Source organism: Athene cunicularia, assembly GCF_003259725.1.
Source record: "Athene cunicularia isolate RWA chromosome 1 unlocalized genomic scaffold, athCun1 chr1_part1, whole genome shotgun sequence".
Lineage (NCBI taxonomy): Eukaryota > Metazoa > Chordata > Aves > Strigiformes > Strigidae > Athene > Athene cunicularia.
Window position 1 is genome coordinate 44,635,139 of NW_020799091.1, and position 238 is coordinate 44,635,376.

Here is a 238-nt window from a genome sequence, read left to right on the forward strand (position 1 = left end):
TTTTTTTTTTTTTTTTTTTTTTTTTTTTTTTAACTATAGCATATATATATTTTTAAAGTAAAACTAATTATCCTTTATTCTTTTCTTAACAGATTAATCTGATGAATCATATCAGGTGTCTATATTATGTTCCAGTGTGATATTTCAAGCAAAAATGAGCACAAAAGCACAGAGAATACCCATATAAAAATTACAAATAATAATTCATACAAAAAATGTTTTAATGGTTATTGACATT